Source organism: Pongo abelii, chromosome 8 (assembly GCF_028885655.2).
Source record: "Pongo abelii isolate AG06213 chromosome 8, NHGRI_mPonAbe1-v2.0_pri, whole genome shotgun sequence".
In the NCBI taxonomy this organism is placed as follows: Eukaryota; Metazoa; Chordata; class Mammalia; order Primates; family Hominidae; genus Pongo; species Pongo abelii.
In genome coordinates, this window is record NC_071993.2 from 85,014,641 (window position 1) to 85,036,831 (window position 22,191).

The 22,191-nt window shown below is 36.4% G+C and overlaps 1 protein-coding gene across 4 annotated transcripts in view; it reads right to left on the reverse strand.

The window, feature by feature from the left end:
* The window catches only part of PHYHIPL (phytanoyl-CoA 2-hydroxylase interacting protein like), an 83,758-nt gene that overhangs the window by 26,528 nt on the left and 35,039 nt on the right, over positions 1-22,191 (reverse strand). The window contains exon 1 of one of the 4 annotated variants that reach the window (XM_063727637.1): positions 20,263-20,281. The exons of 2 other annotated variants lie outside the window; for them this stretch is intronic. The gene's annotated coding sequence lies outside the window, so the exon portion shown is untranslated. Of the gene's footprint in view, positions 1-163; positions 797-20,262; positions 20,282-22,191 lie in introns of those variants that run through there. One more of the 4 variants, XM_054522557.2, reaches the window with a different exon arrangement.

Here is a 22,191-nt window from a genome sequence, read left to right on the forward strand (position 1 = left end):
ACTTCATGTTAGTTTATTCTCTTGGTTTGGTTAATCTACTAGTCAGGAGCTGGCTTTCTACTACCAGTATTCTGTCTGGTCTGACTTTTTCCTCCAGTTACAATTTGTAACTAAGTTTGAATTCTTCCCTTGAATTGCTGATTCCCATGGAGAAGTGTCTTACCACTTTAGAGGTAAGCCTCATTACCATCAGGAGATAGAGCTTCACTTTCTGTGGCCCCTAGCATATCTGCTTTCAATAATTATGAATCCATGGCAACAAGGAAAATTCCAAGTGAAGTTGCTAGCTGTCCATCCTTCACTCTATCCAATCACAGGGTGACAGCACAGATCTTCCAAGAGCTTCTTTACTATTTTTCCTGCAATACTGTGTGGTTTTCTGAGGAGGAGGAGGAATACAAACTTTTACAATGGGATTCCATGGATAAATTATATGACACATATTACTCAAGGAGTATAATGTTGATGGAACCCTTACATAAGTTTTATTGTTAAGAAGAGTTTTCCTCTATTTTCATTTCTTATTCATTTTGGCCCAGGTCTTATGGAGGGGATAGTTTGATGCTTATGCCCCAAAGTACCATCTTACTTGGAAATTCTTTAATATATATTAAGAACAGTAAGTTTTTTATCAGACTTTTAAACTTTTCATCCTTTTTGGTTTTTTAACTTGACATTTCCGGCAGCATTCACCAGATTATTCTTACGCAGTTTATTATAATATTAGTAGATAAGAGTAAATAGCAGAGTTACTATTTTTATGTTATAGATTTATATACTCCTCTTTCTGAGTATGGCTTTAGAGGTCTAGTCAATAATTCTCAATCTTTTCATTCAACAGACTACCAAAATTTCAACAAAAATAAGAGAATTGTTTTGATTTTGTGAAGAGCAAAAAGAAAACCATATTCTATTATAATTACAACATAATTTTAAAAATTATATTTTAACATCAAATGTAGAAATATTTAATTTCAGAATAATACAATGTGTTAAAGTGAATAAATTCAGCTTTATGAAGAACTGACTAAATTTTCTGTATTTGTCTAATTTAACAGAAGGCCAATGAAAACTTCTCTATGACTTGGCACTAGTTCCAAGAACTGATATTTTAAACCCTTTTGTATATAATTCAATTGCTCTTCTGTTTTGTTTTGTTTTGTTTTGTTTCCTCGAGACAGGGTCTCACTCTTGCCCAGGCTAGAGTGCAGAGGCACAATCATGGCTCACTGCAGCCTCAACCTCCAGGCTCAAGTGATCCTCCTACCTCAGCCTCCCTTGTGGCTGGGTAAGACGCTTCTCCATGGGCATCAAAATCAGCAAAGGTGTAGGTTAACATACATTTTTCTTAGAAGCTCATTCAATTTAACTTTAGACTTTAGGAATTAATGAATTAATTAAACAAGTCTAAGACCCAGTACCATATGAAATTATACATTGAGTATTTATTATCCATATAACATAACATTCACCCATATAACACAATATTCAAACTAGAAGTCCAACAATAAACTAAACTAGGAGAGAGCATGATATATAGTAATGGAAAAGTCCATGGACTTGGAAGAAAAATATAGATTTGCATGTTTCTTTAATTACCTACTTTTTAGTCACATCATTTAGTCTCTCTGGGCCTTAGTTTATTTATCCATAAAAAAGGGCAGTTGGGCTGGGTGCAGTGGATCATGCCTATAATCCCAACACTTTAGGAGGCTGATGTGGGAGGATCACCTGAACCTAGGAGTTCAAGACCAGCCTGGGCAACACAGTGAGACCCTGTCTCTACAAAAAATCCAAAAATTAGCTGGGCGTGGTGGCATGCACCCCTAGTCTCAGCTACTTGGGAGGCTGAGGTGGGAGGATCACCTGACCCTGGGGAGGTCAAGGCTGCAGTGAGCCATGATCATGCCACTGAACTCCAGCCTTGGTGACAGAGATCCTGTCTCAAAAAAAAAAAAATAGTTAAACTGACTTATGTTTTTAATATCATTGAACTCAGTTATTTTTATTATTTTTATTTTATCGTCATTATTCATATTTATTTACATTATTCAGTGGTTTCCCATCCATATGTGTTTTACATATTTAAGACCACTACAATTATGGACATCCAACTTTCAGAACTAAAGTAGCTAGGAACTGAGGATAAGTATCTTAGGTATTGAAATAAACAGACAACAAGGTGCGGGACTGATGTATAATGGAAAGTAAAGATTATGCTACCCTGCACAAGAAAGGTAGAAATAGGCTGGCATATTAAGATAGCACTCAAAAGAGGGCAAAACATAGATGTTTTTTAGGAAAAGACAAGCATGAATTGCAAGACTGATCCAAGAAGGATCGAACAAAGTTAAAGAGCAAAGTAATAGAACCCCATGGGCAGATCTCTGAATTAAGCCAAAGGCCCGTACAAATTTTTAAGTTTCATTTACAGTAAGGTAAACTGCATTTGTTTGGAAATCTCTGAACATTTATCACAAATTACATACCTCCATTATGCTAATATCTCAATGAATTTCCTATGTTGATAGCTATATCCCACATACATAAGTACACAATGATTAGTTACAGAGTGGTTAAGAGTGCCTACGAGTCAGACAGACATGGGTTGGAATTCTAGCTATGCTACATGGAGTTGTTTGACCTTGGGTAAATGTTAACAATCCTGTAAGCCTGCTTCCTCATAGGGTAAATGAGTATGAAATGAAGTTATGCAGCCACATAAAACATCTAATACATCTGGCATGTAGTAGACAATAAATGTTATATGATTTAACAATGCACTAATATAAAATGCAATTATTAATTCACTCTATCCTTTGGTCTAATTAATGCATAACTTTTCTAACTCACTCCAGAACATCAGTGCCCCTAGTAATCTTTAATGAATTTTTTTCTTTTGAACCCCCCCCACTTTTCTGACATTCATTAGTGTCCAGATATATTCAAGTATTTTTGAGTAAATCCATACATACTGAGAAAGGTAATAATGTCCTAATTTTGATGTGATGATATTTTAGTATAAATAATCTCTAAATTACCTTATGCTTCTCTCTCAAATATGCTCTCCTCCTTTTTGTTTTGTTGTTTCTTTTAACTAAATCACTTTGCAGATCACATCTAATTTCCTGCCTTTAAGGTCTCCCTTAAACTTATAGCTTGCCACCCTGCTTGGTGTATTATTTCTTTCCACAGGTCTCTCATTTTTATTTTTAAAGACTATTTCGCTTTTATTACCTCTTTTCTATGTATCTAATCCTTAAGCCCCTCTTTCTGAATTATTTCTCTTACATTTATACTTACAGCACCTCCTAGTTACCTGCATTTTTTACAGTTTTTTAATCCCATTAATAAAGATGGTTAAAAAAGCATAGTTCCCCAATAATCATAGTATCCAAATGGTATTTCACCCCGATTTTGGATCTTAAAATTTCTAATTATTCTGTGATTATAGTTCCTGGGCTTGTTTGAAATCCATATACAGTAATTCTTTATTAAGGGCATTCCAGTTCATTTTTCAAGGAAGTTTTATGAGGTACTATTTTATTCTTCACCAATGATGAGACTACATTTATTGAACCAGCTGCAAGGGTACTGAAACCTCCTGATACTAAAACTTTCTCACAGCTTCTCATTACTCCAAGGGTTAGGAGTTAGAAATAGAGGACATGGAAATTTAACTGTCATAATATTAGCAAAATAGTTCTATATGGAATAATCTGACATCTAAATATTAATGAAAACTTTTCCTCTCTGGCAAACTATGTGGTCAATAGCAAGGAATATTACCATCCTGGAACTTCAGACTCTGAAGCCCAAGACACTAATATCTGAAATAATCTAAATGCAGTTAATTCACAATCCTCAGGGATTTTAGAGTTTTGAGCTTTTATGAGAAGCCAGGAAAACTTGTTTATCTCTGTGGTGTTAATCCTTCACAATACAGCTCTAGATTTCCACAGTTCGTAGAAGAAACACAAAATTCTGATTCCACTGACATGAGAAGCAGCACAAAATTAAGGCTTCACACTCCTATTTAAAAACTTATTTCTCTTAGCCATATCCAGTGTTAAATTCAAAGTTAAACTGTCTAATCAATTTTAAATGGATGTGATCATTGACGCTAAAGGTGAACTGAAGCACTAGTAAACAAGTAGCAAATGAAAAAGTGAAACTCACTGAGTACCTATTATGCAGTTAAATTATTCAAAATATATGTATATGGGCTAAAAAACAGTAAATAAAATGTTATTTTTAGTCATTGTTCTTTATAAAAGCCAAAACAGCAATGGCAATGATAAAATACAGCCATTTTGTTAAACATGTTTTAAAGATGAGGTAAATTTGTTTTTCACTTGCCTCATTAGTCAAAGAATATTAAAACTATCCAGCAAATCAAGTTGAAAAGGCCTTTAGCAGATGGTGACACAAAAAAGCATAGTTTTTCTAAAGTTAAACAGAAATATGGAACAAATCAAACAATTATATGATTAAAAAAAGAAAGACTAGATGGTAATTTTAGACATTAGAGTCTAGTCCAGGCAAGTTTAGTCTAGTCTAGTCTGGGCAAATCAAGGCATAAAAGGTTTCTTAGTTAACCAAAATAGACAGTATTGATTTAAATACAGCATTGGATCAAAGCCGTTTAGTAATAGGAACATTTATTAAGCACTTATTTATGCCAGCTAGACAGTAATTTGAGTGTTTAACAATAATTTTTAATTTTTTAGTTATCATATTTATCAATTACTAATTACTACCATCCCCATTTTAACAGATAAGAAAATGAGGTACAAAGAGGTTATATGACTTGCCCAATGTCAAATAACTGATGTAAAAGAGAAGAGTTTATTCCAAGAGGCCTGGCATTCAAGTACAGGTTCCTAACCACTGTACTACACCTGCCTTACCATAGTTGCTCTAGAACTATTTGTATTGTTTGGGGGCAAATCACTTAACTAATCTTCATTGTTCTGTATTTGTAAAATAATAGAACTGCTCTGCATTAGATTTTTCCTAAAGTCACTTCTAATTCCCAATGTAGGAAAACTTAAGGTTAGCACCTTTTTTCTCAAGTGCAATTTTCTTAAGCTTCTTGAATTTATTATTATTAGTTAGCAGTATTTTCTATTACCTCATGATTAAATTAAATATATATTTACATTCAAGAATTATTTTCTGGTAATATTTCCCTGCAAGAAGACAAAATGAGACACCATGGTTTAGTGGAGTAGGAATAGAGAAGCTTGGTTTCTGGTCCAATATGTCTCACTGACATGTTACACAGGCTTACCTGTGTCACTCAGCTTCTCTTTAACTCAACTGCCAACTTTTTAAATTGAGGGAACTTGTCAATACCTCCCATTCATTTTCATGGTGTTTTATTTTTCTTGATTTGAAAAAACTTAAAGGATAAAAAACAGAATGGATCAACTTTAATTTATTTAATAGTTGACTATGCCTATCTTTTTATCATTTTATAGTATTAAATCCTCAACAAAGACACCCAGGAGTAAGTAAAAATAAAATAGGAAAAGGGGCATACCTATTCACTTTGTTATTAGCAATTCAGCACAATACATGGTGTGAAAGGAGACAGAAGCTACATTAAACTTATGGTTTGAACTGCTTTTGCTGCTCCTTTACTATTATAGAACAAATACAAGTTGTTTGCATGATTCTATTTGTCTGCTTTTTCATGTACCTGTCCCTTTGTTATTTTTACATGACTTCAGTGGGGACCTGTATTTTGTGTTTAATACCATGTAGTTAACTAGAAACTCTGAGGAAATTATACATTTGAAGTGAAATTACTACATGATTCTAAACCTGCCTTAGGGAAAATTGTATCTGTCCTTATTGATGTCAACTCAAAGTTGTTCCCTTTTTCTCTCTCTAATAATGATCCTTGTTCACCTAGTGTACTGAGTAATCTTGAAAATTTTTCCATCTACAAGCAAATCCACGTAATTGACATATATAAAGGTACTTGCATAAAATAAAATAACATCAATTATCAAGTCTAAAACTTCTTTCTGCAAAAAGTGATCACTATTCATCTCAAAATAAAAATAAATTCTTACTTTATCAACAAATATATCCAATTAGCATAATGTTGTGACTTACAAAAGCTATTATTGATATAACATTTTTGGGTATGAAATAAAGCAGCTTCATGAAACTCTGCAAATAGAGACTAGTCAGTGAACCTCATTTTAATTTATTTATTCCTACCTGAGTAACTACAGACATTTTTATTATAGGAAACTTATTGATGGGTACTTCATTTTTATATACCATATCACAGAATATAAATATCAAACTATGTAAACAATATCTTCCATGTGCAGAAACACTACAGCAATTTATTCCTAACTCTACTTCTTTGGCTTCCTACTTAATCACTTAAATAGCACTTTCTTATTTTTATGACTATATGCAGGACAATCCAAATACGATTATGAGGCATCAAAAAGTCTCTCAAAATACCTAGAATATTATTTTTCTGTGTGTGGCCAACATCAGCTAATTTCAAAGCAAACATATAATATGCTGAGGACAGATTCCACATCACTCCAAAAAGAATAAATTGTGTACGCTTAAACCCAGGAGGCAGAGGTTGCAGTGAGCCGAGATTGTGCCACTGCTCTCCAGCCCGGGTAACAGAGTGAGACTCAGTCTCGAAAAAAATAAATAAAATAAAACAAAAATAAAAAAGAATAAATTGTGCACATAAAATCCACACTGCTACATTGTAATATGAGGTGGGTTATCATAAGATTAATGAAGCTTAATATTCAGGGCCCAACACATAATTTTTTATTTATAATTATGTATTCTTTTTTCTAAAGAGAGTCCCTCAAACTATATCAGACCAAGATCACTCAATATTTATAATTATGTATTCTTTTTTCTAAAGAGAGTCCCTCAAACTATATCAGACCAAGATCACTCAAAAAATGTTTTTTAAATGAATATATTAATCCAGCCCTATTTTAACCTATTCTTTAAAGGTAATCTCAAGCCCCACCTCCCAAAAGCCTTTCCTGATGACTATGGGGTCTACAGACAGCTCTTCTCTCAGAACCCTTATGGCACTCTATCAGTACATGTAAAGGCCACAGATTCTTCTATTCTACCCTATCATTCTACATTGTACAGACTTTAGAATCTGACAGGGTTTTGGGATCAAATATCTCTCCCACTTTTGGAGCTCTATGATCTAAAGAGATAACTTACATTAGTAAAATTTATGTGTTCTCAAGTAATTCACCTTATAAATGAGGAGAATGTTACCTTTTACAACAGGACGAGTGAATTTAGCAGGAAGATAATGAAGCTTAAGCTTCAAGGACCCATCACTTGTACTTGTTCCTAGTACTTGATTTTGTATCCATAAAGTTTGTATTGTTTTTCCCAAATATAGCATCCAAAGTTGTATAAACTTCAGGTACTATACAACCTGGATCCAGCCCTGTCTATAAGAAGAAAATATAAGTATCCAGGCCCAAAATGTTCAAAACCAAAAACAGCTAGTTAGAACCCCCAAATCCTTAGCTCAGGGACTTGGATGACTCCGAGCAATGCCACTGGCACGTTTGGGTCTGATGTCAAGTATAACGTATGTTATTAATGTTAGAAATTTTTCTTTGGATGGTCAACTGGAAAGTAGCAATGAATGAATAGAGTATAAAAATCTGACCTTAGTCCAAGGTGTATGCTGGCAGCGTACCTGAATCCCTGGATATGAAAGACAAAGTGTTTTTTTCTGGTGAGCATCCTTAAAAAGAACTGTTTCTCAAAAAAGAAGGTAAGATTGAGAGAAGGCTATTACATCTACTTAGTAGCAAGTAATTTGCATTCAGTTTTCCTTACATTTGGTTATGAATCATCATAAATACATTAAAGTTATCCAAATTTGAGTTTTAGAATTGAGCAATAATTTATAAAGTATAATTTATTATGAAATATATTTTATATATTTTCTCCACACTTGCCCTTTCATTGTGAAACACAATAAATTTATGCAAAAATATAAAAATGCAATATACAGTGGTAATATATGAATATAAGAGATATCAGAATACAGAGAAGCAGCTAAAACATTTCAAGTGCAAATCTTTATTTGAAATACAATACTATAATTGTATATTATAGAGAAAAATGAGGAAGAGGTATATTTTTTCTGCACTAGAAATTCAAAAATTTGCATCTTAAAATATATACATAATAATTGTTATTGACAAATTAGTTAGTCATTTTATTTCATTCCCATTTTTACCAAATATGCTTTTAAACACTAGAGGATCTATTGCATAGTAATATTTTCTCTAAAATTGAGGCTGTATTTGTATTCATATCACTGCTTAAAAAATTGATCAGCACATTGAAGTCTATCTTCTTAAATATAAAGATCAGACCATTTTTCTCCACTTCAAATTCCCTTTACACTTGAAGACTAAAAAGTGTCTCTACTGCAAAATAAATACCGGACATAACATATTTTTGCAAAAGGTAGTCTAGTATACTATCACTTAACACCTCAAGGTTATCAAAAGGCAAAAGCAGTGATCTCCATATGTGAAAATATAAGTTTGGGGGATTAGTATCTCACTCCAAGAATAGTAAAATAAAGTGAGTATTACAAACTATTTTCTCAGATAGTTAGAAGTCTGACTGACTTGTTCAACAGACATGCATTATTGTTGAATGTCTAAGTGGAAGAAGATTCAAAGATGAATCAATGAGACTAGAGTTTGCGCTTTCAAGCTTACATTACAATTTAGCAACATATATATGCATGCATACATATGTAAATTTATAAAGCCCTTACTTCTATATCCCTTCAGAAAATCCATTTCTTTGCTTCCCTTCATAACCAAGCTTCTCCAAAGATCTGTCAAATGCTATCTCCATTTCTTCACTTACTACGCACTCTTAAACCCAGTCAAATCTAGTTTCTACCTCTACCACTCCATCACCAATAAAGTGCATAGTAGCAAATCCAATGGATACTTTCTAGCTCTCCTCTGCCTTTATTCCCGATGAGGTTTAGAACATGCTACCTAAAGTATGGCACCTTGACACTGGAAGAAATAGCAGAAGTAAGAAGGTCATATTGATCTTCTCCCACCTTACTCCCCTGAAGCAGTCCATGAAAAAATGCTCTAATTTTCCTCTGAAATAGGTCATAACAATCTCATTCCAGAGGATCCTCCCTATATCCAAAAGAAAGGAATGTTCTTATCTCTGAAGCCAAGAGTTACAAAGAAACTGAACAGGATCTAGATCAATAACCTCTTTCCTGACCAGTGCTGTCTTTCTAAACAAGCACTGAACTTTGTACAATAATGTTTCTCACAGGTGCTGAAATTCAGTGAGTGCCACTAGCCACATGAATCTACTGAGCACTTGAAAATAGGTAGCATGACTGAGAATTAAATTTTAAACTTTATGTAATTTTAATTAAATAGCCATATGATCCTTGTGGCTAATGTACTGTAAATTCCTCTCTCTTCCTTATAAGTAATCTATGATCTTTTTTGCTGACAACTTCCAATTTTATATTTCATAATTTGAAATGTGTTCAACACCCCTACTTGGATGTCTCGCAGATATTTCAAATTTAAAATATCTAAAATAGAACTCTTGATTTTCCTTTCCAAACTTTTCCTCTAACCTAGTATTTCTGTACTTCAGCAAATGGCATCAACGTAATGCCCAGATGCTGCAACCATAAATTTTGGACTTCACCAACTAATACAGATTAATTGATCTTTTAAAAATCCTTCAAAAATCTGTTTTTTTTTTCTATGAAGGCTGGTTGTCTGTCTTATAATGCTTTACCTCTAGTTTTTAAAAGGCTACTCCTTCCACCCTTTAGCCTCAGCTTAACTACTACTACTGAGAGAAGCCTTCTAGAATATTCACATATTCTAGTAAATTTGTCCCATTACTACTGACATTCTCCATAAGTTCCTTATTTATTTCATTTACAGCAGTTCCATAATTTCTAAGTGTTTTTATCTATTTATTTATATCGTTATCTGTTTTTCCCACCAGAGTGTAAGATACATATGAATACAGGGGTCATGGCCGTCTTGTCACAATTATTTCCATTGTGTCAAAAATAGCAAATATTTACTGAATAAATGAATGCTTAAGTAAAGGAACCAGTCTACTCCCTGACTTCAGAAATAGGACATTACTTTTATGTTTCTAAAAATACCACTTGATGATCTGATAAAATAAATTTTAGTTATTATTCATTTGATTCATGAAGTCTCATAACAAATTATCCAAATGTTTCAGTTGACTTTGAACTACTAAACTGCATGTTTTTCTTTTACTACTCAGGTGATAACCTATTAGAAGGCAATGACCTTTCCTGTAGATTCAATGTAGAAGTTAATAACTATCATTTAAAAAAACATATGACAGTACAATGTTTTGCCATCACATTATGTGGGTAGATCCTGTCAACTCCATCCCCAAGTAATATGCTCTTTCAGGCACAGACTATAACAATGAGCAAGAATTTAACTTTCCACATAATTTTTAATGATTTTGTTTTATCATTCTGAAGACAATGCATAATATTAAAAAAGGCAAAGGAGTGTAATGTGAAAAGTGTACTACTTACCTCAACACCCAACCCTCAATTCTCCTCTCTACAAACATTCATCACTGTCAGTTTATCTGTATCCATCTAGAATATTCTATGTATATATCCTTGTTATCTGCCCTGTCTAGACCTGGAATCAACCATTTCTTCAAAAATTCCTGGTTGTTTTTGGCAGAAAATAGCATTTCAATACCATTATCTCGGCAATAAGGATGCTAATTCCTATTGGGTTGATCTTTGTCTCTAAGCCTTTTCATTTGATAGAAGTAGGCATTTCATTGTTTTATTTTTAAGTAGAAAACTCATCATGAGTTCCACCAATACTTCTAATTCAAATTCAGTACTACAGGATTTTAATTTAACACCATCTTGTATTCATATTTCCTTTCTCCCATGACTGGTTCTCAAAGGGAGCAGGAATGACAGAATTAGGATACTACTTATTTGCTTGTTTTATAAAATCCCACAATACACACATAACAGTCTCAAAATAACACCACCAACATAACCGCCAACAATTATTACTGTAAACAGTTTTTAAAGTTTCTTTTTTTCAGCTCTTTTTCTGTAGGGTACATGTCACTAGGGATGTACAGTATAATTGCTGTGTTTTCAAATCACTTGGAATACTTCTTTTTTGTGTGATGATGTCACCAAACAGATACATTGTTTCATTTTACTTTAAATTTTAGGGATCTTTTCTTTTTGTGCTTTAATTATTTTACTGCAATCTAATTTATCAATCTTTCTTGTTACGGCTTTAGAGTTTTGTGTCATAACTGAGCATCTTCTGCATTCTAAGCATATATATTTTTAGACGTATATTCATGTTTTCCTTGTGCTTGTATGGTTTCACTAAATGTTTGAAACTATCTGTATGGAATTTATAGTATGGAATAGAAATTCATTTATCCATTTCAATTACATTTTTTTCTCTAGATGGCTATCCAGTAATCCCAACATCATTTATTGAATAATCCATCTTTCTTTTTTTTTCTTTTTATTATTATTATTATTATTATTATCACCCCACCATTTTAATTATTAAGATTCCAGAGGCATAGAAGGAGTTTCTAGTGGCAGAAGGGTCAATGAGAAAGGCTGAGTATCCACTGACAATGCCACTAGTGGTGGTACCCATAGTAACTATTCCTGTGCAGAATTATAGCTATGCTTCATCCTTTGTTTTCTGCCCAATCTAGCTCCTCAAACTTTAACACTGATTGAGTCACTTAAAATCTTTCCGATATGTTGTAGTGGGTGTTTTTTGTTTTTTGTTTAAAATCAAGGTAGTCTTGGCTATTTTCAGCCAAGAACTCGAACTTACACAACATTATTTTTCTTCTACAATTCAATAGTGGGCATTCCCAAAATCTCAGCCCTTGGCTCTCTGCTGTACATTCTGTGGCTGGAATTCATGTCCCTGATTATAATCATCAAAGTTTTGACTACTATCCCTAGTAACTGACTCCCATTACAAATCACTAGACATGAATTGATATCACCTCATTATTTTTACATTTTTCATTTCAGAGAGTAAATATACCCATAGCTGGTTATCCTAACATATAAAGCTATCTTTTAAATATGATTTTTCTATAAATATTCTCAAGTTTTCAAAGACAATGGAGTGTTAAAGGCAATGCAGCAGGATGATTTGGTTAGGAAAAGGTAGGAAAAATGGTAGGAAATAAGGCTAGAGTATAAGATGGGGGCAAAAATCAAAGAAATTTTTGTTTATATTAGAGTAAATACTTAACACAGACAAAAGGTAACCATTGAATGACATAATTGGATTTCTACATTAGAGGATCACTCTGGCAGCACTGAAGAAAATGCATTGGAGAAAATGAGATTAGATTTTTTTTTAAGAAAGCCCTTTTATCCAAATATATTTACAGGCTCCTTATACATTCTAAATAGTCTTCTACAAATTATTAACCAAAAGCCATATTTTGGAACCATATACAGAGTATGTCTGCCAATTAATTTATAAAATTTATAGTTATGAGCTGACAGACAATACAAATGTGACTTAACCAACTGTTACCTTGAAAATGAATTGGCAAATAAATATGGTTTCTAGTGAAGTCAAATAGAATCATTACATGAATTATACTTTATCATTAATTTATTATCTATGTTGTACAAATTGATAAGCTGATAAAATCCTGCACTTAGAAAAGTACTGTACCATTTGGAATATCATATAATCTTCAGTGCTACACTGGGGTGATTATCATTAGTTATAAGTGGTCCCATAGCTTTCTGGGGATACACTTCAATTGCAGTTTGGTTTTACCTGTATGGAAATGATAAATGAAAAACTTTAGACAAATTACGTTTAACGGAGTTTAATTGAGCAAACAATGATTCACAAATTGGGCAGACTCCCACCACTCTCTCCCCCAAACCAGAATAGGTCCAGAGCAACTCTGGTACTGCTGAGTGGTTGAAGAGGATTTATGGACAGAAAAAGGAAAGTGACATGCAGAAAATAAAAATGAGTTACAGAAACAGCTGGATTGGTTAACGGTTGACAATTTGCCTTATTTGAACACAGTTTGAATGGCTGTCCACCTAGGAGTGGTTGAAGTATGGCTGCTGGGATTGCGTGAGACTGGGCTACTTGTTACACAAGTGGGTTACAGTCTGTTTATATATGCAATGAGATTACAGTTCATTATGAATGGAGAAACCTTTAGGCCAAACTTAAAAATATGCAAGAAGGCAGCTTTAGGCTAAACTTAATTTAATGGAAACAAAATAAATAAGCTCTTCATCTGTTTTCTGTTGCTTGTAACAGAATACCTGACACTGAGTAACTTATACAGAAAGATAGGCTATTTCTTACAGGTATGGAGGCTAAGAAGTACAAGGTTGAGGACAGCATCTCGTGAGGACCTTGTTGCTGGTAGGGACTTTCTGCAGAGTCCTGCACCAGTGCAGGGCATCACATGGTGAGGGGGCTGAGCTTGCTAGCTCAAGTCTTCTCTTCTTCTTCTTATAAAGCTAACAGTCCCACTCCCAAAATAACACATTAATCCATTAATCCATAAATGGATTAATCCATTCATGAGGGCAAAGCCCTCATGACCTAATCACCTCTTAAAAGCCCCTCCTCTCAATACTGCAACATTGGGGATTAAGTTCCAACATCAGTTTTAGAGGGGATAAACATTCAAACCATTGCATTCCTTCTCTGAGAAAGGAAATGTAAAAAAAAGAAATATGAGTTTCACTTTAAGAAATGAATTCTTTTCATTAGCTTTTACTAAAGCCAAATTATAAACAAAATCACTTGACCTAAAAAGTACTTTGGTTTATTCAGATGCTGTGCTGTAAGGCAGCTAAATTCATGCTTAATGAACTTAAAAAAGGACCTATTTGTAATAGTTTTTTTTTTTTTTTTTTTTTTTTTTTAGAGAGTCCACCTATAATCCCAGCACTTTGGGAGGCTGAGGCAGGTGGATCACCTCAGGTCAGGAATTCTAGACCAGCCTGACCAACATGGATAAACCCCATCTCTACTAAAAGCACAAAATTAGCTGGCTGTGGTGGTGTGCACCTGTGATCTCAGCTACTCGGGAGGCTGAGGCAGGAGCATCACTTGAAACTGGGAGGCAGAGGATGCAGTGAGCCGAGATCATGCCATTGTACTCCAGCCTGGGCAACAAGAGTGAAACTCCATCTCAAACAAAACAAAACAAAAACAAAGATCCTTGTTCTGTCACTCAGGCTGAAGTGCAATGGCCTGATCATAGCTCACTATCGCCTCAAAGTCCTGGGCTCAAGTGATCCTCCTGCCTCATCACCTGAGTGGCTAGGACTACAGGTGCACAGCAACATGCTCAGCTAATTCAAAACAATTTTTTTTTAGACATGGGGGTCTCACTATGTTCCCCAGGCTGGTCTCAAATTCTTGGCCTCAAGTGATGCTCCCACCTCGGCCTCCCAAAGCACAGGGATTACAGGCAGGCATGAGCCACCATACCAGGCCTTATTTGTGATATTTACTTTTTTTTAAAATTATACTTTAAGTTCTGAGATACATGTGCAGAATGTGCAGGTTTGTTACATAGGTATACACTGGCCACAGTGGTTTGCTGCATCCATCAACCCATCATTACATTAGGAATTTCTCCTAATGCTATCCCTCCCCTAGCACCCCCATCCCCAAACAGGCCCTGGTGTGTGATGTTCCCCTCCCTGTGTCTATGCTTTCTCATTGTTCAACTCCCACTTACGAGTGAGAACATGCGGTGTTTGGTTTTCTGTTCCTGTGTTAGTTTGCTGAGAATGATGGTTTCCAGTTTCATCCAACTCCCTGCAAAGGACATGAACTGTTCCTTTTTTATGGCCACATAGTATTCCATGGTGTATATGTGCCACATTTCCTTTATCCAGTCTATCACTGATGGGCATTTGAGTAGGTTCCAACTCTTTGCTATTGTGAACAGTGCTACAATAAGCATATGTGTGCATGTGTATTTATAGTAGAATGATTTATAATCCTTTGAGTATATACCCAATAATGGGATTGCTGGGTTAAATGGTATTTCTGGTTTTAGATCATTAAGGAATCACCACACTGTCTTCCACAATAGTTGAACTAATTTACACTTCCACCAACAGTGTAAAAGCGTTCCTATTTCTGCACATCCTCTCCAGCATCTGATGTTTCCTGACTTTTTAATGATCGCCATTCTAACTGGCTTGAGATGGTATCTCATTGTGGTTTTGATTTGCATTTCTCTAATGACCAGTGATGATGAGCTTTTTTTCATCTGTTTGTTGGCTGCATAAATGTCTTTTTTTGAAAAGTGTCTGTTTACATCCTTTGCCCACTTTTTGATGGAGTTTTTTTTTCTTGTAAATTTGTTTGAGTTCTTTGTAGATTCTGGATATTAGCCCTTTGTCAGATGGATACAGTGCAAAATTTTTCTCTCATTCTGTAGGTTGCCTGTTCACTCTGATGATAGTTTCTTTTGCTGTGCAGAAGCTCTTTAGTTTAATTAGATCCCATTTGTCAATTTTGGCTTTTGTTGCCATTGCTTTTGGTGTTTTAGAAATGAAGTCCTTGCCCATGCCTGTGTCCTGAATGGCACTGCCTAGGTTTCCTTCTAGAGTTTTCATGGTTTTAGGTCTTACATTTAAGTCTTTAATCCATCTTGAGTTAATTTTGTATATTTTCATATAAGGTGTAAGGAAGGGGTCCAGTTTCAGTTTTCTGTATATGGCTAGCCAGTTTTCCCAACACCATTTATTAAATAGGGAATCCTTTCCCCATTGCTTGTTTTTGTCAGGTTTGTCAAAGATTAGATGGTTGCAGACGTGTGGCGTTATTTCTGAGGCATCTGTTCTGTTCCTTTGGTCTACATATCTGTTTTGGTACCAGTACCATGCTGTTTTGGTTACTGTAGCCTTGCAGTATAGTTTGAAGTCAGGTAGTGTGATGCCTCCAGCTTTGTTCTTTTTGCTTAGGATTGTCTTGGCTATGCGGGCTCTTTTTTGGTTCCATATGGAATTTAAAGTCATTTTTTTTCTAATTCTGTGAAGAAATTCAATGGTAGCTTCATGGGGATAGCACTGAATCTATAAATTGCTTTGGACAGTATGGCCATTTCCATGATATTGATGCTTCCTATCCATAAGCATGGAATGTTTTTCCATTTGTTTGTGTCCTCTCATTTCCTTGAGAAGTGGTTTGTAGTTCTCCTTGAAGAGGTCCCTTGCATCCCTTGTAAATTGTATTCCTAGGTATTTTATTCTCTTTGAAGCAATTGTGAATGGTAGTTCACTCATGATTTGGCTGTTTGTCTATTATTGGTGTATAGGAGTGCTTGTGATTTTTGCACATTGATTTTGTATCCTGAGACTTTGCTGAAGTTGCTTATCAGCTTAAGGAGATTTGGGGCTGAGATGACGGGATTTTCTAAATATACAATCATGTGATCTGCAAACAGAGACAATTTGACTTCCTCTCTTCCTATCTGAATACCTTTATTTCTTTCTCTTGCCTGATTGCCTTGGCCAGAACTTCCAGTACTATGTTGAATAGGAGTGGTAAGAGAGGGCATCCTTGTCTTGTGCTGGTTTTCAAAGGGAATGTTTCCAGCTTTTGCCCATTCAGTATGATATTGGCTGTGGGTTTATCATAAATAGCTCTTATTATTTTGAGATACATTCCATTCAATATTCAGGAGCATGTTGTTCAGTTTCCATGTAGGTGTGAGGTTTTAAGTGAGTGTCTTTTTCCTGAGTTCTAATTTGATTGCACTGTGATCTGAGAGACTGTTATGATTTCTGTTCTTTTGCATTTGGTGAGGGGTGTTTTACTTACAATTATGTGGTCAATTTTAGAATACGTGTGATGTGGTGCTGAGGAGAATGTATATTCTGTTGATTTGGGGTGGAGATTTCTATAGATGTCTATTAGGTCTGCTTGGTCCAGAGCTGAGTTCAAGTCCTGACTATCCTTGCTAATTTTCTGTCTCAATGATCTGTCTAATATTGACAGTGGGATGTTAAAGTCTCCCACTATTATTGCATGGGAGTCTAAGTCTCTTTGTAGGTCTCTAAGAACTTGCTTCATGAATCTGGGTGCTCCTGTATTGGGTGCATATATATTTAGGATAGTTAGCTCTTCTTGTTGCATTGATCCCTTCTTTGTCCTTTTTTGATCTTTGTTGGTTTAAAGTCTGTTTTATCAGAGATTAGGATTGCAACCCCTGCTTTTTTTTGCTTTCCATTTGCTTGGTAAATATTCCTCCATACCTTGATTTTGAGCCAATGTGTGCCTTTGCATGTGAGATGGGTCTCCTGAATACAGCACACCAATGGGTCTTGACTCTTTATCCAATTTCCCAATCTGTGTCCTTTAATTGGGGTATTTAGCTCATTTACATTTAAGGTCAATATTGTTATGTTTGAACTTGATCCTGTAATTATGATGCTAGCTGGTTACTTTTCCCATTAGTTGATGCAGTTTCTTCAAAGTGCCCATGGTCTTTACAATTTGGTATGTTTTTGCTGTGGCTGGTATTGGTTTTTCCTTTCCAGGTTTAGTGCTTCCTTCAGGAGCTCTTGTAAGGCAGGCCTGGTGGTGACAGAATCTCTCAACATTTGCTTGTCTGTAAAGGATTTTATTTCCCCTTCACTTATAAAGCTTAGTTTGGCTGAATATGAAATTCTGGGTTGAAAATTCTTTTCTTTAAGAATGTTGAATATTGGCTCTCACTCTCTTCTGGCTTGTAGAGTTTCTGCAGAGAGATCCGCTGTTAGTCTGATGAGCTTCCCTTTGTGGTTAACCCAACCTTTCTCTCCGGCTGCCCTTAACATTTTTTCCTTCATTTCAACCTTGGTGAATATGACAATTATGTATCTTGGGGTTATTCTCTGTATTTCCTGAATTTGAATTTTGGCTTGTGTTGCTAGGTTGGGAAGTTCTCCTGGATAATATCCTGAAGAGTGTTTTCCAACTTGGTTCCAATCTCCCCGTCACTTTCAAGTACACCAATCAAATGTAGGTTTGGTCTTTTCACATAGTCCCATATTTCTTGGAGGGTTTGTTCGTTCCTTTTCATTCTTTTTTCTCTAATCTTGTCTTCATGCTTTATTTCATTAAGTTGATCTTCAATCTCTGATATCTTTTCTTCTGCTTGATCAATTTGGCTATTGATACTCGTGTATGCTTCACAAAGTTCTCATGCTGTGTTTTTCAGATCCATCAGGTCATTTCTGTTCTTCTCTAAACTGGTCATTCTAGTTAGCAATTCCTCTAACCTTTTTTCAAGGTTCTTAGCTTCCTTGCATTGGATTAGAACATGCTCCTTTAGCTCGAAGGAGTTTGTTATTACCCACCTTCTAAAGCCTACTTCTGTCAATTTGTCAAACTCATGCTCTGTCCAGTTTTGTTCCCTTGCTGGCGAGGAGTTGTGATCCTTTGGAGGAGAAGAGGTGTCTGTTTTTGGAACTTTCAGCCTTTTTGCACTGGTTTTTCCTCATCTTCATGGATTTATCTACCTTTGGTCTTTGATATTGGTGACCTTCAGATGAGGTTTCTGTGTGGACGTCCTTTTTGTTGAAGTTGATGCTATTCCTTTCTGTTTGTTAGCTTTCCTTCTAACGGTCAGCCTCCTCGGCTGCAGGTCTGCTCGAGTTTGCTGGAGGTCCACTCCAGATCCTGCTTGCCTGGGTATTACTAGCAGAGGCTGCAGAACAGCAAAGATTGCTGCCTGTTCCTTCCTCTGGAAGCTTCCTCCCAGATGGGCACCCACCAGATGTTAGCCAGAGCTCTCCTATATGAGGTGTCTGTTGACCCCTGCTGGGAGGTGTCTCCCAGTCAGGAGGCATGGGGGTCAGGGACCCACTTGAGGAGGCAGTCTGTCCCTTAGCAGCGCTCAAGTGCTGTGCTGGGAGATACACTGCTCTCTTCAGAGCTGGTAGGCAGGAACATTTAAGTCTATCAAAGCTGCGCCCACAGCCGTCCCTTCCCCCAGGTGCTCTGTCTCAGGGAGATGGGAGCTTTACCTATAAGCCCCTGACTGGGGCTGCTGCCTTTCTTTCTTTTTTTTTTTTTTTTTCTTTTTTGAGACAGAGTCTTGCTCTGTCACCCAGGCTGGAGTGCAGTGGCGCATCTCGGCTCACTGCAAACTCCACCTCCCAGGTTTCACACCATTCTCCTGCCTCAGCCTCCCGAGTAGCTGGGACTACAGGCGCCCACCACCACGCCCAGCTAATTTTTTGTATTTTTAGTAGAGACAGGGTTTCACTGTGTTAGCCAGGATGGTCTCAATCTGCTGACCTCATGATCCACTGGCCTCGGCCTCCCAAAGTGCTGGGATTACAGGCGTGAGCCACCGTGCCTGGCCGCTGCTGCCTTTCTTTCAGAGATTCCCTGCCTAGAGAGAAGGAATCTAGAGAGGCAGTCTGGCTACAGCAGCTTTGCTGCGCTGCAGTGGGCTCTGCCCAGTTTGAACTTCCTGGTGGCTTTGTTTACACTGTGAGGGCCCTGGTGGCAGAGATACCTGAGGGAATCTCCCAGCCCACGGGTTGCGAAGACTGTGGGAAAAGTGTAGTATGTGGGCCGGAGTGCACTGCTCCTCATGGCACAGTCCCTCATGGCTTCCTTTGGCTAGGGGAGGGAGTTGCCTGACCCCCTGCGCTTCCCAGATGAGGCAACACCCCACCCTGCTTTGGCTGGCCCTCTGTTGGCTGCACCCACTGTCTAACCAGGCCCAATGAGATGAGCTGGGTATCTCAGTTGGAAATGCAGAAATCACCCACCTTCTGCATTGATCTCACTGGCAGCTGCAGACTGGAGCTGTTCCTATGCCGCCATCTTGCCAGCTACCTCTGTGATATTCTTAAGTAATGTATACAGCTAAGGTACCTTACTTAAGATGTACCTTACATTAGCTATGTACCTTACTTAAGATTCTGCTTTAACTGAAAGATCTCTGTTGTATTAGCCTATCATTCATTGAGAAAAGGGCTCTCTTGCTTTATTGTTTTGCTAAAGAAGCCCATCTTTTCCTATTTGTAATGTTAAGTGTTATGTTAATGAAGCATGTCACACTTTCCATAATTTGGGGAAGTCAAAAACATGACTAGTGCAGGAGATAAAGTGCACTTACAGTTAATCACTTAAAATGTAATAACTTGCCATGAACCAGTGGTGCTTTTATCCTTTTCTTGTCTCTTTGGATTTAAGTTCTTCAAAAACAACTAAAAAATAAAAAAAGGAATGCATAACAGTTTTTAGTTATGTACTTTTACAATTTTCTGTCTCCCTTATGTACAAATATACAAATTTGAATTAAATAAATGTGCTTCTAAATGTTTCTACGCCTAAACACAACATGAGTTGTATTCACTGAGTTTGCTTGGTTTGTTGGATTTCCAGAACTAGGCAATTTCCAGAATTTCCAGAATTTCTAGCTGGCTACTGTAAAAACAGAGACTCAGTTAGACTAGGTTGGGTTACACCATTAAGAGTCAGTTTGCAGAGATCCAGAGATTAGACAGACCTTTGAAGCAGAGATGCCAATCACGAGAACTCCAAATAATAGGAAGGGAGAGATAATCAAGACAGATAGAGACCTCGCAGCCTATAAATGGCAGAAGTCCCATTCAGTAGACAAAGTATGACACAGAGTATAAGTAGTCTAACAAAAGGCAATGGGAAGGAGATCAGGCTATTAGGTTATTATTTGTATCGAAGAGGCTTACCAGCAAGTTGTACAGTTCTACCCATGAGAAACCATGAAAGGCAAAATCCTGGTATTCAAAATAGAACCTTAGGCTGGAGGGAGTAGGATTTGGGCAAGAAGATAAGGGATAGATTCATTTATAGATAAAAACACAAGGATTCAATTGCTAGAGATAGATACAAGAAGGCGCTTGATCAAAGAAGTTAAAATAAGAGTTTAATTACTAGAATTAATGTACTAGGACAAAGTAATGCCAAGAATTACTCAGTGCTAAGGCCATGAAATCCTGACCTTAAGTTCCTTACAGTATCTGTTCTCGGATGCAGAATTATTTCCAATGACCGAAGACAGGCTAAACTTACAAGTAGTATTAAGGAATTTATATTACGAAAGCCAGAAAAATTATCAGGCTAAGACTTATGGCTTAATACTAATTCAAACCCTATTGTTGTTGCTGCCACCCCAGAAGTCAAGCTTTTTCTGCCTTTTTCTGCCTGCAAAATATTAGCTGAAGTAGCCATGAGGGACGGTGCCATGAGGACCAGTGCACTCCAGCCCACATACTACTGAAAAGCTTTTTCTGCTTTTTCTGCCTGAAAAATATTAGCTGAAGTAGGATTATGAACATAGGTTACACATAAAACTCTGTAATACTCTAGCATATTGGTAACTAGCATGTTATATCATTCTTTTAACACGGCACATGAAGATAAATACATGAGAAAAATACTCACAAATATGCTTTACATGATGAGCTCACAAAATAGGTGACTACATTAAGAACTTTAAAGAATAAAAACAATTATTAATAATGTGAACAATTAGGAAATCTCATGGTTGGTGAAAGAAAAACATGGTTGTAATTTTTTTTTTAAAGAGAAAATGCTGTGGAAAACAGATCAATCAACTACTTCCCTTTTGGTCCCATGGCCAACCCACACATAATCAATCTCACATTCATGATCTAGAATGTCACATGGGAAAAAGCTGTTACATCAGGATAACATGAATATAGTGTCCACAAGGAACTGGGATAATTTTATCTTATTTTAGTGAAACTTTTAAGTATATTCCCTTGATGTTCTTTTAAAAACTTTATGAGGCCGGGAGCAGTGGCTCATGCCTGTAATCCCAGCACTTTGGGAGGCCAAGGCAGGCAGATCACCTGAGGTCAGGAGTTCGAGGCCAACCTGGCCAACATGGCAAAACCCCGTTTCTACTAAAAATACAAAATTAGGTGATAGGTGCCTGTAATCCCAGCCACTTGGGAGGCTGGGGCAGGAGAATCACTTGAACCCAGGAGGCAAAGGTTGCAGTGAGCCAAGATCACGCCACTGCACTCCAGCCAGAGCA